We start from the raw sequence: 18167 nt of genomic DNA, 5'->3' as shown, positions 1-18167 counted from the left end.
GTGTCAAAAAAAGATGTCACCAAAAGTTATTCCATTTGCTGAAACTCAAAGAAAGTTGTGGCCAAATTAAGCCCAGAGTGGATGAAAACATCCCCAACAGCACACAAGGGTTAACTGAGCGCCAGGCTGCAGTAGTTCAGATTTTTTGGTGAACGACACAGCAACGCTGAGTTCTCATTAAAGGATTTTGCTTTGAAGAGACCAGAAAAGTCTCCAGGTCTGTCTCTTCTTCAATTCACAACCCGACGCTAGCAATTCGGAAGTTTACCCCTCAAATACAGAGTTTCCTTTTACAGTCAGTGTGGAATCAGGGGAATTTCCACCCAGTCTTACTCACACTGAAAGAGCTCTTGACCTAGATGTGCGAATCTCAGTCACGGCGCATGGCAAAGCGCTCTCTACAATGCTGAGTACTGTTGGGATACTGTATTTAGGCTGCTCATTCATGCTGCACGCTATCAGCCAGATGCTCTGTGTACTTTAGAGGATTTGGATTCCCTAAAACGCAAGCCACAAATGACAAACCAAATCACTGTTAGGCATTACGATGAGGTTTGGCGCTGGGGTGCAATTCAATAATTGGGTTTCAGAAATGATTGCACTTTTACTAAGATATTTTACATCAAATATGTGCATTCAGAGTGCAGTGCTGTCTGTGTGATTTTCGGAACGATTCACCAAAAGAATTATGCAAATAAAAATTATGCGTTGCTGTTTTGTGCCTTAATTAATTCATTCATTCGTTTTTCTTTTGACATAGTCCCTTATTTATCAGAGATTGCCATAGCGGAATGAACCGCCAACTATTCCAGCATTTGTTTTACGTAGTGGATGCCCTTTCAGCTGCAACCCAGTACTGGGAAGTGCATTTAATTACTTATTTAATTGGATTATTAATGTTGTAGTGCAATGCAGAAATAGTGTCCTAACAACACGTGACATGATAGTAATAATAGTAATAATAATTCCTTACATTTATATAGCGCTTTTCTGGGCACTCAAAGCGCTTTACACAATGACCGCACACCACACACCAGCTGATTGGTGGAGAGGAGACAGTGATGAAGCCAATTGGAATATGGGGATGGTTAGGAGGCCATGATGGAAGGAAGCCGGGCTTAAACCCCTACTCTTTTCGAAGGACATCCTGGGATTTTTAACGACCACAGAGAGTCGGGACCTCAGTTTAACGTCTCACCTGAAAGACGGCGCTCACTGAACAGTATAGAGTCCCCGTCACTATACTGGGGCATTAGGACCCACACAGACTGCAGGTTGAGGGCCCCCTGCTGGCCTCACTAACAACACTTCCGGCAGCAACTTAGCTTTCCAACACAATCTCACGGCAATTCGTAACTTTTTCATTTAGTGGCTAATTCGTACAAATTCGTACGATCTAATTAGTACAGTTTAGGACGATTTGCGTATCCCCCAATGATGGTTGGGTTTAGGGGTGGGGTTAGGTGCCACGCCTCCTTTTTAAATTCGTAAATGTTGTAGTGCTATGCAGAAATAGTGTCCTAACAACACGTGACGTGACGTAACGCCGCACTAAACATGACAGAATATCGTACCGTATCGCACCACTCAGTGGAAGCGAGCCAAAAATGTCACATAAAACGGTATTTAAACTCAAATAGGGAGCGTTTAACGCTGGATAAGGCACATAATCAGTACCAGAGATGGTCTTTGTCATAGTAGTTTATGCTTTTGTTTTGCCGCCACGTAGCTGAAATAAAAATGGTTTCTAAAATGGAAATTTTGCACGTCACAGTTGCAGATTTTGGACAAATAACTTTTATGGTGTGTAGATAGGACACAGCGTTACATTATAGACCTTTGCGATCTGAAAAGGGCCCTTTCTGCAAAAGGATAGGTGTACAGTAAACAGAAGCTTTAGTCTGAAAATACAGCCTTTATGTAATGTTTAAGAGAACAGACTGTTCTGCTGGCAAGGAGATAGTTTGCTTGACAAGTTGAGAATGTAATTGTAATTTCAGCTAGAAGAAGACATTCAAGTGCTCATCGCTAAGAGCTTTTTATCTTATGACAATAGGCACTTGTTGAACTCAGATGCCATATTATGTAAGGATTACAGATGTAATTACTGTAAATGAAAGTCATACCAGTTTGGCTTCAAATTAAATTGACAAAAGTGATTTTACATACAGTACACTCCTAAAAATAAAGGTACAGGGGGTGTCACTGGGGCAGTAGCTTTTCAAAAGGTACACATTTCTACTTGAAGGGTCCATAATGGTACCTCAAAGATACTTTTTAGTTGAATTTGGGTACTAATATGCACCTTTTAGGTACCACTGTGGACTATTTGGGTACAAATATGTATCTTTTGATTAAATCACACTGAACTGAGCTAAACTGAACTGAACTGAACTTAAACACTAAAACCTGAACCACACTGTTCCAGTTACTATGACCATTTATGTGAAGCTGCTTTGACACAATCTACATTGTAAAAGCGCTATACAAATAAAGCTGAATTGAATTGAATCTTTTAAAAAGGTACTGCCCCGAAATCAATTCAATAATTGGGTTTCAGAAATGATTGCACTTTTACTAAGATGTTTCACTGCACATATGTGCATTCAGAGTGCAGTGCTGTCTGTGTGATTTTCGGAATGATTCACCAAAGGAATCATGCAAATAAAAATGATGCATTGCTGTTTTGTGCCTTACTTAATTAATACATTTATCATTCGTTTTCCTTTTGACTTAGTCCCTTATTTATCAGAGGTTGCCATAGCGGAATGAACCGCCAACTATTCCAGCATTTGTTTTACGTAGTGGATGCCCTTTCAGCTGCAACCCAGTACTGGGCATTTAAGTGCATTTAATTATCTTTTAAAAAGGTACTGCCCCAGTGACAGCTCTCATATCTTTATTTCTGAGAGTGTAGAAAGCACAATAAATGCTATTTAAATGTCTACTTTAATAATGCAAATATATTTTTATAGTAAAATGTGAAAATATGGGTGAAATTAATTTACATCCAGATAAATAAATATATAACAGATATGTTTATAAAAAAATTAACGAATACTCTGATCTTTACTTCTTATTAAATTATGTAATATAATAATTGAGGCGACGCGGTGGCGCAGTAGGTAGTGGTGTCGGCTCACAGCAAGAAGGACGCTGGTTCGAGCCTAAGCTGGGTCGGTTGGCATTTCAGTGTGGAGTTTGGATGTTCTCCCTGCATTCGGGTATATTTCTCCAATTTCCCCCACAGTCCAAAGATGTGGTACAGGTGAATTAGGTAGGCTAAATTGTGCGTAGTGTATGAGTGTGAATGAGTTTGTATGGATGTTTCCCAGAGATGGGTTACAGCTGGAAGGGCATCCGCTGCGTAAAACATGTGCTGGATAAGTTGGTGGTTCATTCCGCTGTGGTGACCCCGGTTAATAAAGGGACTAAGCCGAAAAGAAAATGAATGAATGTCATTAGGCTATATGACAGTACATAGGATATTTTATATCTAAAATGCTTTGGCATTTAAGTTTGGCTTGAACTTGATGAAGAGAAGCGGATTTTACTTCAACAGTCTTTTTTTTACTCTAACCCATGGAACAGAAACAGTGTATAATAGTGTCATAATAAATTCAATTATTATTAAAAAATAAATAATGTTTTGTTTGTCGCGTTTAGTTAACTGTTTAAGTGACTCCGGCTACCACTGCAAGTATATTTCAAACTTATGGGAAGCACTGTATTCTGATATAATACACAATGCTTTCTGACCTAGTGTAGTTTATTTATTAACTAATTTCGAGAGGAGCACGCGCTTATGATTGATAGCACCTGGTCCACATTAGTCAACACTGATTTACCAATCAGACGACTCCTTAACCACTATAAATAACCAGAGTATCTTACCTCAACCATCTTCGTCTTGAAGAATCCCCCCATCCACTCCTACTCCTCCCATTTCCTTGTCAGGGCAGCACGGAGGCCTAGTGGTTAGCAGCACGGCCGCACAGCAAGAATTCCACCGGCTCGAACTCTACCTGGCCAGGTCGGCGTTTCTGTGCGGAGTTTGCATGTTCTCCTCGTGTCTGCGTGTGTTTTCACCGGGCTCTCCGGTTTCCTCCCACAGACCAAAAACATGTAACATAAGTAAATTGACAGATCTAAATTGACAGCATAGACCAGGGGTCACCAATCTCAGGCCAGGAGGGCCGGTGTCCCTGCAGGTTTTAGCTCTAACTTGCCTGAACACACCTGCCTGGGTGTTTCAAGTATATCTAATAAGACCTTGATTAGCTTGTTCAGGTGTGTTTGATTAGGGTTGGAGCTAAAATCTGCAGGACACCTGGCCCTCCAGGAACAAGTTTGGTGACCCCTGGCATAGACACTTCATTGCATTTAAATCTACTTCCAACATTATCAAGCAGGGGAGTACTCGAGACCTACCTGAACTCGGACTTCCCTCTCGCCCTGCAACGGGGGGAGCCCCGGGCTCGAGGATCTCACGAGTTCAGGGCTCTCTCCCGGGACAGCATGCCAAACAAGCTCTATAATCAATCCTCAGCTAAGGGCGAACTCTTGAAAGACGTATTTAAACATTTTGTTGGAGACACTTACGCAATAATAAGACCATATGACCTGCTCTTTAATCCTTTTCCCCATTGAAAATAGGAAATGCGAACGATTAGCTTCCTCCCAGGTTTATCCTCATTTATGAAAAATGTGCGGAGAAATACTCTCCAGCTCACTGGTGCTGGTATTTATCTCCTTGTTTTCACACAGCCAATTTAATTCCTCAGCTCTCATTTTCTCCTTGACTAATTAAAGAATGCTGATTGCAGCTCATTTGCATAAAACGAGGACCTGTCATGGAGGTGCTCACAGAGGCCTAGTCGGTTTATTTTTCCACTTTTAGGCAGTTTTACAAGCAAGCCGTGCAGATTTTAGGAGTCTTTTACCATGCAGTCTCATAGGATTTGTTCTCCCTGCCAAACCCATCTTCGTTTAGTTCTGCATTCTCATGCTAATTCCTCCTCCCAAGGGCGCTTGCTAACCAGGTCAGTGTTGTTGGGACTCTTATATCAGTCTTGTTCGGAGGCTAGCCGTGCGAGTTGACAGCTACTCTCTTCACGTGTTTATTATATCCATTTGATTTCTTCCGCTCAGACCCATTGACTTAGCCCTCCTGAATTATTAGCCCTCCTGTATATTTTTCCCCAATTTCTGTTTAAAGGAGAATTTTTTCAACACACATATAATCATAATAGTTTTTAATAACTCATTTCTAATAAGTGATTTATTTTATCTTTGCCATGATGACAGTAAATAATATTTGACTAGATATTTTTCAAGACACTAGTATTCAGCCTAAAGTGACATTTAAAGGCTTAACTGGGGTAATTAGGGTAAAGTTAGGGTAATTTGGAAAGTCATTGTATAGTCAGTGAAGTGGAGACAATCCACAACAAATATTGCTTAAGGGGGCTAATAATATTGACCTTAAAATGGTTTTAAGAAAATTAGAAAGTGCTTTTATTCTAGCCGAAATAAAACAACTAAGACTTTCTCCGGAAGAAAAAAATATTATAGGAAATACTGTGAAAATTTCTTTGCTCTGTTAAACATCATTTGGCAAATACCTGAAAAAGAAATTCAAAGGAGAGCTAATAATTCTGACTTTGGCTGAATAGATGTATAGCCTATCCATACTCTCAATGTTTTATTTAGATCATGGCATTCATTGAGGACAGATGTAAAAATATGTGAGCGTTTAATCAATCAGCGACTGTGTTTTGGTATTAATATTTTAAGACTGTATTTCTTTATTGGCTGTTCAAGCCCGTGAAAATGCATTAGCCCTGCCCCAGATTTTCATTGCTCTACATTTGTGGTGCATTTCAGTGTAGGATTAGGACTGTATTAGTAATATTCTACATACACATGGTAAAAGTACCAGTTAGTTAACAGTTTCTGTATTTGGTGGTGTTTTTGGTTTGTTTACAGTTGTGAATTGCATTATGGGATGCTGATCTTTGCTCTGTCGAGTTTTGATGTTGGAAATTCAACTGTACAGTTTAACAAAGTAATTTTTACTGATATTTTAGTCGTTTGAAATAATAAATGTATAAAATGTAATAATATATAGAGAAATAAGGCAATTAAAAGTTGTTGTAAGAAAGATCTATGTCCCATAATGCAGTTCAAAAGCAGAAATAAACTGGGAAAAATAAAATCATGAATCACAAAGTAAGCAAAAATGCTAATTTATTGATAATTTTTACAGTGTAAAGAAGGGAAATAACCAAATTATTTTGATGGTCTATTTAAATATTAGTAGACTGTCTGCTTAATATCTGTTGATACTGCTCCTTCAACAGACATTTAACTGACTATAAGCCGACCAAAAGGCACTGAAGGCCTCTACTGGCCCATATCTATCAGCTGATAACCACTGATAATGCCCATTCAATCGAGTGGTAACATTCGAATTGCCTGGAAATGTTACTAAATGAGGGGCGAGGCAGTGGCGCAGTAGGTAGTGCTGTCGCCTCACAGCAAGAAAGTCGCTGGGTCGGTGGTTCGAACTTCGGCTCAGTTGGCATTTCTGTGTGGAGTTTGCATGTTCTCCCTGCCTTTGCGTGGGTTTGCTCCGGGTGCTCCGGTTTCCACAGTCCAAAGACATGCGGTACAGGTGAATTGGGTAGGCTAAATTGTCCGTAGTGTGTCTGTGTGTGAATGTGTGTGTGGATGTTTCCCTGAGATGGGTTGCAGCTGGAAGGGCATCCGCTGCGTAAAAACTTGCTGGATAAGTTGGCGGTTCATTCTGTTATGGCGACCCAGGGACTATACTCCCATATAAAGGGACTAAGCCGACAAGAAAATTAATGTTACTAAATGACTGCAATAAGTAAATAAAAACAATAAATAGAAGATAATTGATTATATTAATACAAATATCAATAGCAAACAAGACAATGTCTAATAAAACAATTAATTATTAAAGTTATTATTATTCTTCTTGTTCTTCCTATTATTATTAATTATTTTTGATTATTTATGATGATGATTATTATTATTTATCATTATTATTACAATTATTTTTATTTTATTATTTATTAATTATTATTAATTAATAATAATAATTAATAATAATAATAATAATATTAATAATTATTAATTATTTTATTTTATTATTTTATTTTATTTATTTTATTATATTATTATTATAAATTTTTATTATTATTTATTGTTTTATTATTATTATTATTAATATTATTATTATTATTATATTTATTATTTATTTTTTATTATTGTTATTTTTATTATTAGGGTTCATTCAAAAATAAAAACAATGCTGCATAACTGTGAAAAAAAATCACATCACAATATATTTTAGATTCTTATACAACACTATGTTACATAAATAAATTAAAATAAATAAATGAAAAGCAAAATATCCTCCAAACTAAACTGATCAAAGGTATAATGTGTCAGGCTAATTGTTCAGAATGAAATCAGCTACATATTCATTTTGATTTCATTCATGCATTCATCCATTCATTCATTTTTTTCGGCTTAGTTCCTTTATTAACCCTTCCAGCCGCAACCCAACACTGGGAAACACCCATACACTCGTGCATTCACATACATCCTGTACTAACAGTCTACTTCTAATCTAATACAAATTAGTTGGCTTGTAGATGCATGCAAACTTTAATTCAACAAACCGACCATCAAAATAGAGTGTGACCTAAAGAAGATCTAATTTAATCTTATTTACTTCATTTATACATGCACCTGCTCTTATTGTGAATGATTAATCAGTGCATATTATTCTAATGTAAACATTATAGTATTTCTTCATTCTATAATAACTTGATAATAACTTGACCAGTTTAGCTAAGAGATGCATCATATTTTAGCACGCATAAATAAAGTGCATCCCAATATGGCATTCCATATTGATTTCTAAGACAGCATGGCATCAGAATCGACCATATATTTTAATAACTGTCTTGGGCTTGTTGTGCATGATTCATCAGTGCATGTTATGCTACTGTAAAAAAGGTTGATTTTTAAATGTTTTAGTATTTTATCATACTATAATAGCATGATCTGTTTTTACTGAGAAATGCATCATATTTTAGAATGCATTATCAAAATGCATCACAAATGCCTACATATCAAATCTGAAAACAACATGACATTATGGCATTAAAACTGAATATTTGTATTTTGACTGTCTGATGATTCATCAGTGCCATGGCTCATAAAATATTTAGCTAAAATGAGCTGAAACCAAAACACATGTTTTTAAACCACTATCATTGTTGTGCGGTCACATAGTCACTTGTGGTTTTGACCAGCCTACTGGACATTTAAAGTACTGCATTGGTTTAGCATTACTTTCAGTTTTTCTGTGTAAAGAGTAACAAACATCCATATTATTTCTGTGGAGAATTTAAACATTAAACTATATGTCTAATAAATAGTCAAGGGTCATTTGATTATTATCAGTTTTATACAGCCTGATCTCACGAGAAAACGTAAGTATTTTACGTCTTGCCAGTTTAGTGGCTAATTCGTACAAATTCGTACGATTTCAGTTGTACGAATATATACGATTTTAAAAAGGAGGCGTGGCACCTAACCCCACCCCTAACCCCAACCGTCATTGGGGGATGAGCAAATCGTACTAAATTGTATGAATTAGATCGTACGAATTCATACGAATTAGCCACTAAATGAAAAAGTTACGAATTGCCGTGAGATTGTGTTGGTTTTATATCACCTGTATTTTGTTGTACAGACATTTCTTCATGGCTTACACACTATGCTGGTGGTGTAACAAATATGATAATTCTGCTAATATCTGACTCAAATTGTCTCATTTAATTGGCTGTAACAGTATTTCTGCTGCTTGCCCAAACTATTTAGCTAAAATGAGCTGAAACCATACAATTCCTATAATCATTTTGAGGACTACTTAGTTAAAATTTGCTGAAAGAACACAATTCTTGTCATTTTTTTAGGACAACTTGTTTATTTTGTTGTTGTTGGTCCCCTTGAGGAAAATGGCTCATAAATCATCAAGAATGAAGTATGTTGTAAATGTAAATATGCAGAATGTTTTCTGTAAGAGTTGGTTTAGGGCCAGGAGTCTCAAACTGCCGGCCTGTGTGTTATTTACGGCCCCCCTCTTCTTCCCTTCAGCCCGCAACTGACGTCCAAAAATATAACGAGATTTAGCTGGCCAAAACATATGTTTTTAAACCACTATTATTGTTGTACGGTCACAAAGCCACTTGTGGTTTTGACCAGCCTACTGGACATTTAAAGTACTGCATTCAGTTTAGCAATAATTTAGGTTTTTCTGTGTATTTAAGAGTAATGCACATCCATATTATTCCTGTGGCTGATTTAAACATTATAATACATCTCCAATAAATAATCAATGGTCATTTGATTATTATCAGTTTTATATCACCTGTATTTTGTTGTGCACACTATGCTGGTGGTGTAACAAATATGATTATTCTGCTAATATCTGACTCAAATTCATTCATTCATTCATTCATTTTCTTGTCGGCTTAGTCCCTTTATTAATCCGGGGTCGCCACAGCGGAATGAACCGCCAACTTATCCAGCAAGTTTTTACGCAGCGGATGCCCTTCCAGCCGCAACCCATCTCTGGGAAACATCCACACAAACATTCACACACACACACACTACGGACAATTTAGCCTACCCAATTCAGCTGTACCACATGTCTTTGGACTGTGGGGGAAACCGGAGCACCCGGAGGAAACCCACGTGAAGGCATGGAGAACATTCCAACTCCACACAGAAACGCCAACTGAGCCAAGGTTTGAACCAGCGACCCAGCGACCTTCTTACTGTGAGGCGACAGCACTACCTACTGCGCCACTGCCTCGCCCCTGACTCAAATTGTCTCATTTAATTGGCTTTAACAATATTTCTGCTGCTTGCTCAAACTTTTTAGCTAAAATGAGCTGAAAGAGCACAATTCTTGTCATTTTGTTAAGAACAACTTATTTGTTTTATGTTTAATCCACTTACATTTATAAAAGCAATTCTATTTTAGCTTAATCTATCTGTATTGGGACAATATGATGGAATTTTGTGGCATTTTTAATAGTGCATGTGCCTCAGTTTTATTTTAGAAGAAAAAACGTGTTTCATTTAGTCAGAGCTCAGTGGAACACACCATTGATCCAAATGAGCGAACGAGTTTTCAGTCATCTCTCACAGAGCGATGTGTTTTAGCCTTTCGAGAGACGCAGCCAAAATATTCATCTCATTTCATCTCTGCCACTGACCACGAAATCTAATTCGTCTGAGAAATCCCTCGGTGCATATATATTCCTCAGAAAGTGGACGCCCAGCATATATGATCTTTTAAAGGGTCAGTCTTTTGTGATCTGTCTTGGATATTTCACATTTAAAAATCAATCAAATGAAGAACACATTATTCCCTCAATGTCAGCATGCGAATTCTCATTTATTATAACCCATTTTACTTTTGCACGGGATATACTCCGCGAGATAAAATGTAGGACATTACTTGTTGTATCTGTCAGAGGGAAAGCATTTGTTTTAGATCTCGCTGTGAGTTTCACTGTTTCTGATTGGACAGAAAATCCAACAATGCAATAATAACATTCATTCATTCATTCATTCATTCATTCATTCATTCATTTTTCTTCAGCTTAGTCCCTTTATTTATCAGGGGTCACCACAGTGGAATGAACTACCAATTTAATATTGTTCAATATTTTACAAATTAAATATATTGTTTGGGGTGGCTTAGTGGTTAGCACTGTGGTCATGCAGCAAGAAGGTCGCTGGTTCAAGTCCTGGGTATGTCAGTTGGCATTTCTGTGTGTAGTTTGCATGTTCTTCCCGTGTTGGCGTGGGTTTCCTCCGGGTGCTCCGGTTTCCCCCACAGTCCAAATACATGCGCTATAGGGGAATTGGGTAAAGTAAATTGTCCGTAGTGTATTAGTGTGTGTTTAAAATAATGTATGTGGGTGTGTACAGGGTTATGGCAACCTTTGATAAGTAAGTGACTAAGTCGAAGGGGAAATAAATAAATGAATTTATTATTCGAACAATTTTTAAAATGTAATTCCAGTGAAAATGATCTGAATTTTCAGCATCATGATATACTCTTCAGAAATCATTTGTGTATGTGGTGTATTTTTAGGATTCTTTGATAAATATACCTTCATTTATAATATTAGTATATATATATATATATATATATATATATATATATATATATATATATATATATATATATATATATATATATATATATATATATATATATATATATATATATATATATATATATATATATATATACATACTACCGGTCAAAAGGAGTCAGTGCAATTTTATTTATTTATTTTTAATGTTTTAAAATAAGCTTCTCCTGCTCACCAAGGCTGCATTTATTTAATAAAAAACACAGTACACATTGTAAAACTCTAAAATGTTATTGCACTATAAAATAACATTATCATTTAATTTAATTATTTATTCTAGTGATTTTAAAGATGATTTGTCAGCTTTATAATAGTCACACGATCCTTCATAAATCACTGTTAAACTACTATTAATTATTATTATTGTTTGTATGATTATGATTATTATTAATATTATTATAATAATAGTTAATAATAATAATAGTAATAATAATATTAATATTAATAAAAATAATTTTAATAGTATTAATGGTAATAGTAATAAAAGCAATATTGGCTGGTGTAATAATTTCATATAGAAACAATACTATAAGAAAGCAGTTATTTACAATTTTATTAAATATTTATCAAAGTAACTTTCTTACATATATTAAATTTTTTTACATATATTAAATTCACAAAAAGTGAAAAAACTGACTCCAAACTTTTGACCGGTAGTGTATATATATATTTATTCATTTATATATATATAGCTCCCTTGTATATTTTTCCCAATTTTTGTTTAATAGAAAGAACATTTTTCAACACATTTCTAAACACTTATTTATAATAAATAATTTTATTTTCTTTGCCATGATGACAGTAATTTTTTTTTGTATTTTTGACTTGATATTTTTCAAGACACTAGTATTCAGCTGAAAGTGACATTTAAAGGCTTAATTTGGTTAATTAGGTTAAAGTTAGGGTGTCACAATCCTGCACTTTGTCTCCATTCCCCTAGAGGTTCCCAATTTCCCTCCTCTGCCTTAGTTCTTCCTCGTGTGTCCTTGTTTATTTAATTTCAGTCACCTGTGACTTGTTCCAGCCAGGTTATTTAAGTTGTCATTTTTTCCTCACTCTGTTTTTTTTGACAGTACCTTGTGATCTTCCCTTGCGGTCCCTTGACCTCCTGATCTATGTCTAGTAAGGGTGCTTTCGCACCTGTAGATCGATTCTTTTGTTCTGAAACAGGGTTTAAAATTGTTAGAATGTTTATTTTTGTTGTTGGTGTGGATCACTTTCACATGGCAAAGTTTCTAAATGGATTAAAATAGTTATAACTAGACCAAGCGTGACAAGGTACGTTTTAATTCTGACACCCACAGACATCGTCACCAAATATAAATCAGACAGGTAAGACTTTCTCATACATTACAGTTTTGTAAAAATCTGTCTATTGAGTCAATCAGTCTATTAAAAAAAGTTGGCTAGAATTCTGCATTATAGAAGAGGTGAACAAACTTTTGCTTATGAAGGACCAAAAATCAAGCTTAATTGAGGGGAGTCAGCCGGAGGTACCATTTAAAGCTGCAATGGTAACTTCCTTATGTATTAATATTTAAAATTAATTAGAAAATTACTTTAATCATATTAATAATTATACTTTTTATATTGGACATTTTACAATAAATCAAACAAAAACAATAAACAAACACATTTATAGCGCAATGTTGTTTAATGCTGAATAAACGAGTCAACCACCTTGTGCATTGTCCTCTATCATGTGACCATATTTACATTTTTTTAACATCTGATTCATGCACAACATTTAATTGAAACATTTCATTTCAGTTGGCTTTTTTGTGGCTAAACAAACAAACACAAACAAACACAAACAAACACACACACACACACACACACACACACACACACACAAACACACAAACACACAAACAAACAAACAAACAAACAAAAGTTTACATTAAATTATAAATGACAATCTCAGATAAAGGCATTCCCTCCAACCTTTCCATCATTCTAAATGTCTTCTCAGATTGGATGCCGGGCCATATCAAAGGTTACCCAGGGCAAACTTTGGTCCGCAGGCCCTACTTTGGGCATCTCTACATTATAGACTTAAATTATAGAGAGAAATAACATACAAAACTGTAGTCAGATCATCAAGCAGATTATGGTTGATCTTGTTGTCGAGGTGTCAGTGCAGAACTGAACAGAACAACAGGCCTAATACAAAATATTATAAGATTAAAATATAGCAATTTATCAGATGGTATTTTATATCAGATGGGTCAATTTTCCTAACGGATGAACCGTTAATAGTTCAGCATGCTTTCACTTTCATATTCATCATGAAACGCATATTTAGCAGTAGGAAAGACAGCTGTCCCACTCATAATTCTCTCTTTATATAGTCATATATATGGCTATTACATAACCATAATACACTGTGATATAGCCTGGTTCATTTTGCTTTCTTTATAAACATAATGGATGTGCATGCAGCAGTGCATATTAACCTGTGCCCTGTCACATTTGCAGTGCAAAGTTGTGTGTGTCAGTGTGTTTGTGTGAACTTTGTAACACCATTGTGTGTGACTCATCGACTTATTAACTCCACAACAAATACATCAAATAATCATTGGGAAAGTTCTTACTGTAGTATTTCTCAGATCTGCCTCCTTCATGTCTGTCACTGTGCTGTTTATCTGACACAGCCGAGGCGGAGATTGAGGCACACTCTGGCAAGCACGTGGGAACGGTGGGCGGGGAGAACTAGCATTAAAGGCACAGCATTAAAGGCACAGCATTAAAGGCACAAGCCACAAAAACAGCTGCAGTGTGTTCAGAGCAGAAAACCTCAAAATTCTTATCTGATGGGTGTTTTGAACTGAAACATTAGACACGTTCTGGAGATACAAAATACTTATCTTAAATCTTGAAAAGGGGGTAAAATAGATGCCCTTTATTGTAGCAAAATAAAACAAATAAGACATAAAAATATTATAGGAAACACTGTGAAAAATTCCTTGCTCAGTTAAACATCATTGGGCAAATATTTGAAAATAAACAAAAGGAAGGCTAATAATTGTGACTGCAGAACATACAGTTGAAACCAGAAGTTTACATACCCTCTAAAAAAAGAAACAACCATTAAAAAAAAAATGTCTGATGGTAAATAATACTAAACGAGCGAATCTGCTCGATTGTGCAGATTCGCACTCTATAACATCAGAAAGATCCGACCCTTCTTATCTGAACATGCAGCTCAACTCCTTGTTCAAGCTCTTGTTCTCTCCAAACTGGATTACTGCAACTCTCTACTAGCTGGGCTTCCAGCTAACTCTATCAAGCCTCTTCAACTGCTCCAGAATGCAGCAGCACGAGTTGTCTTCAATGAACCTAAACGAGCACATGTCACTCCGCTGCTAGTCCGTTTGCACTGGCTGCCAGTTGCTGCTCGCATCAAATTCAAAGCTCTGATGTTTGCCTACAAAGTGACTTCTGGCCTTGCTCCTTCTTATCTGCTCTCACTTCTGCAGATCTATGTGCCCTCCAGAAACTTGCGTTCTGTGAATGAACGTCGCCTCGTGGTTCCATCCCAAAGAGGGAAGAAATCACTTTCGCGAACGCTCATGCTCAATCTGCCCAGTTGGTGGAATGAACTCCCTAACTGCATCAGAACAGCAGAGTCACTCGCTGTCTTCAAGAAACGACTAAAAACTCAACTATTTAGTCTCCACTACACTTCCTAATCTGCAATTGCCTCTCTGAATATCACACTAACTGTACCCAAAAAAAAAAAATATATATATATATATATACTAATACTACTAACACTTCCCTTCTTAGACTTTACAGACCTGAAACTTGCCTATAGCACTTATTCATTGTTGCTCTTAGTTGTGTAAATTGCTTCCTTGTCCTCATTTGTAAGTCGCTTTGGATAAAAGCGTCTGCTAAATGACTAAATGTAAATGTAAACGTTTACTATTTTAGATTTGTTAGGATTACCTAAATGATTTACATTTGCTAAATGCCAGAATAATGAGAGAATTCTTTTTGGAGAATTTTTTTAATTAATTTCTAGACAGTCAAAAGTTTACTTTCATTTCCTTGGTATTTTTTTAACTTTGCTTTTAAACTGTATAACTTTGGTCAAATGTTTTGGGTCTCCTTCCACAATCTTCTCACAATAGTTTGCAGGAATTTTGGCCCATTCCTCCTGAGAGAATTGGTGTAATTGAGTCAGATTTGTTGGCTGTCTTGCTCACACAAGCTTTTTTAACTCTTGCCACAAATTTTCTACAGGATTGAGATCAGGACTTTGTGATGGCCACTCCAAAACATTCACTCTGTTGTCCTTAAAGCACATTTTAACTAATTTGGCAGGATGCTTAGGCTCATGGTCTGTTTGGAAGACCCATTTCTGGCCAAGTTTTAATTTCCTGGCTGATGTCTTGAGATGTTGCTTCAGTATTTCTACATAATGTTCTTTCTTCATGATGCCATCTATGCTGTGAAGTGGACCAGTCCCTCCTGCAGCAAAACAGCCCCACAACATGATGCTGCCGCCCCCATACTTCACAGTTGGGATGGTGTTCCTAGGCTTGTAAGCTTTCCCTTTTGTCCTCCAAAAGTAACACTGGTCATTATGGCCAAACAGTTCAATCTTAGCTCCATCAGACCACAGGACATGTCTCTAAACATTACTCTTTTTCCCAGTGTAAATTAGCAAATTGTAATCTGACTTTGTTGTTAATTCTGGCTTGTTGATTTTTCCATGTCGTCACACAAGGAAGCAGTGTCCGTACCTTCACACCGAAAGCGGCGAGAGCGTCCAAGGTCGCTCTGGCCGCCCTGGCGACAACGCTCTCTGCCTTCAGCTCCGGCAGCGAGAGCGTCAAAACTCGCTACATTAATCTCATATTTAAAGGAGCCAATGCAGCATATCAGTTACATTCCTGCATAAAACATGTTTCTAGCGTGAAAATGTTGCGCACTTCTTATCCAATTCATACAACAATGGAAGATCATGTTGCGTGCATTGTGGCTTTGCTCTATTTATCCAATATGTGTCCATATGTCTGAAATATCCTGAAGCAGCTATACTGTTTTGTACTGTCACATCGCGTGAGATTCCCGCTTTTTTAAGATAAATTTATATAACATTAATGAACATCAGTAACTCGCCAGTAACTTATTTAATGTATGTTCCTGTAGGAAAAAATTGTAAATAATTGGATATTGGATCCGGCGACCGCAATAATCAAACCCTTGGGAACAACTGTGGTCGGAACCAAAGTTCACAGGTCTGTGTTCTCTGAACTGCTATCAAGCGATGGACGTCTTCATTCTGATTGCTTGCCGCCGAACCGCGTCATAGCTCATTACCATAAAGTTGACTTCATTTCAACTCTCCTCAACGCTCACGCCGGCAAAGACGCGCCGCGCTGCTCCTCGCCGCCTATCGCCGCCGGCTCTCATTGAAAATGAATGACTTCCGGCTACTTTGACGCTGTCGCCGCTTTCGGTGTGAACGTACGGTGTGTTTGAGGTTTTCCTTAAATACTATTCTACAGTTGTGCCTCCAATTAACTCAAATTTAGCCAATCAGAAACTTCCAAAACCTCGACATCATCATCTGAGCTTTTTCAGAGGCAGAATAATCTTATTGTATGTAAACTAGACTTTTTAAGAAAAGTTATAACAATTTCTCAAACAACATCTCTCTGATTATTCTGCTATTAAGCAGAACAGATACAAATGTGATCATCCTAACTTACCTAAAAGAGAAAAGGTTTAGTCACATTAACATCTGACTTTTCTTTAAATGGTTATGTGCTTTTTTTATACAGTGTATGTAAACTTCTGCTTTCAGCTGTAGATATTTATAAATTGTATAGTTTGGTGGTTATAAAATCGATTTGAGCAGGCAGGCCTTTCAAACACCTAAATATATAGCGGTCAGTGCTCAGTTTAGTGTTTTCCTGACACTAAAAGATAGTCTGGACATGAGCGACCCTCCACAAGCCCATCAGAAAGCTTTGATCAATACTCCGCTGACCATACTCTTCTTCAGGCTATTAACCAGCCAGATTTAAGCTCTTTGGCTCTTCTTCTAGACGTCTATACGTGCGTTTATTGACCTCTGACGTCTCTGAAGACTCACTTTTATCGCTCACGGTTCGCTGAACTGTGAAGCTCTCACACTAAAGCTGAACTAATCATCATTATATTTAAACACTTGAGCGACATAAAAGTGCGGGACGGCCTGAACACGAGAGATTGAAAGAGGAGGAAGAAGTTTATGGATTATCTACTGTTACACCAGGAATCGGGGTCAGCGGCGTAAGCTCATCTCTGAGGTCTAAATCTGGCCGTAGTCTGGCAGGAGTTGTGTTTGGGTATCGATCGTCTGGAAGTGTATTTAAATAAACATGAGCGCTCCTTCTGTGCCGGTCACCGCAGGCTTTTACAGCGCTATATGGCCAGCGGAGTACTGTATGAGAGAAATGTGATATGCTGGCTCTTGGTTTGAAGTGTGTGTGTGTGTGCGCGCGCACGCGTATGAGAGTGTGTATTACTTGTATTCCTTACATTTTGGGGACTAAATGTGGGGACCATGTAAGTATAGCAATGCCAGTAAATTTTGACCTTGTGGGGACATTTATATAACACACACACACTAGGGATGGGAAGATTCATCGATATGTATGCGAGATGCATCGGTTTTTGCGAGATACAGCTTATGTTTTTAATATAGAATGTATTTTTTATTTATTAACAAGTGCTGTCAACCTGTTTTTGGCGCATAATTTAATCGACCTACATAAAGTACGCCTTAGCAACGGATTTGCGGATGTGTACACTTACACTACAACTCAATGTATCAGGTGTGCGGATGAAGCTAGTGGAGCGCCCTCAGAAAGCGCGAGAAGCAAAACAAACATT

The 18167-nt window shown here is 37.0% G+C and overlaps 1 protein-coding gene across 13 annotated transcripts in view; it reads left to right on the top strand.

The window, feature by feature from the left end:
• Positions 1-18167, top strand: part of unc13c (unc-13 homolog C (C. elegans)) — a 328781-nt gene that overhangs the window by 23926 nt on the left and 286688 nt on the right. Inside the window, exons 1-2 of one of the 13 annotated variants that reach the window (XM_087291372.1) lie at positions 12298-12398; positions 12463-12608. The gene's annotated coding sequence lies outside the window, so the exon portion shown is untranslated. 13 annotated transcript variants of the gene reach the window in all.

This window comes from Danio rerio, chromosome 18, assembly GCF_052040795.2.
Source record: "Danio rerio strain M-AB ecotype USA chromosome 18, GRCz13ab, whole genome shotgun sequence".
Taxonomy (NCBI): Eukaryota; Metazoa; Chordata; class Actinopteri; order Cypriniformes; family Danionidae; genus Danio; species Danio rerio.
This window is presented reverse-complemented; position numbering and strand designations above follow the sequence as displayed.